The sequence below is a fragment of the Otolemur garnettii genome, unplaced genomic scaffold (assembly GCF_000181295.1).
Source record: "Otolemur garnettii isolate 467f Iridium unplaced genomic scaffold, OtoGar3 scaffold00013, whole genome shotgun sequence".
In the NCBI taxonomy this organism is placed as follows: Eukaryota; Metazoa; Chordata; class Mammalia; order Primates; family Galagidae; genus Otolemur; species Otolemur garnettii.
Window position 1 is genome coordinate 29818778 of NW_003852408.1, and position 1338 is coordinate 29820115.

A 1338-nucleotide genomic window follows, 5' to 3' on the forward strand; every position below is an offset into this window, starting at 1 on the left:
ATGAATGGATAAGCTGTGGCACATCCATGCCATGGGATATTATTCAGCCATAAAAAGAAATGAGCTATATAAAGTGAGCTATTATAAAATGCATATTACTAAGTCAGAGAGGGTGGCCTGAAAAGGCGACAGGCTGCATAATTCCAACTATATGATGTTCTGAAAAAAACTGTAGAGACAGTAGAAAGATCAGTGGTTGCCAGGGACTCAGTACAGAAAAGATGAGGAGGGAGGGCACAAGGGATTTTTACAGCAGTGAAATTATTCTATATGGTATATAATGGTGGCTACGTAACATGCATTTGGCAAACCCAATAGAACGTGCAACACCAAAATAATCTCCTAATAGAAATTATGGGACTTTGATTAATAATAATTCATTGAGAGGGTTCAGGCCTTGCTAAGCCTCCCCCAAGTACCACACTTACTCTGAGATGGGTGCCAGCTGCCTCATCACCCCCATAAGATGGATGCCACGGCCTCACGATGGCCTCACACCACCCCCCTGGGTAGGAGGAAGGGGAAAAAGAGGTAAATGAAATGATGCCAAGTACCATTATTCATAGATCGGTCCGGATCGGGCCAGAACAGAACAAGATAAGAACTAATGAGCCAAGTACTATCACGATGAGAGTTAACAAGCTAAGCGCTGTGACAAATTGTTTTACTTATTCACTAATTGCCAGATCTGCTTGATGTGTTGCCAGATCTGCTTTATGGGTCCTTTATGTTACCTATCTGCTAATCCGCTAAAATTGCAAGGTTTGTTTCTGTGAAATGGGTCCTCATGACCCTGCACTTGCTTTTTGCTTCTTTTGCCAATTTTCTTTTTGCTTCTAATTGCCAACTTTCAGCTCACCTATTTGTCCCTTGCCAACTTTCAGACTAGAAAAACTCCCACTTTAGACCCCTCAATGCTCTCTCACTTAGTCTGCCTTAGAATTTGCTGAGACAGCCCCGCAGTAAATAAAAGACTCCTTTAGACCTTCTAATTTGAGTCAGTGGTCCTTTTCTTACCCCCATAACAACTTCTGACCCTGCCCTATCTGGGTCTCCAGGCCTGTCTATTCTTTATCAAATCTATGTCAAACTTTGTTTCTTGGGGTCTTCATTTCCTTATAAAGGCTTCCATGTTACATAAAACTTATATGAAATAAATTTGCATACTTTCCACTTGTTACTCTGTCTTTTGTTACAAAAGGAAAATATATTTGCCCTCCCCTACAGTATGGATACTGGTTCATCATTTGTAACAAACACTTTATCTACACTAATGCAGGATGTTAATAACAGGGAAACATATGGCTGGGTGTGGTGGCTCAGGCCTGTCATCCTAGC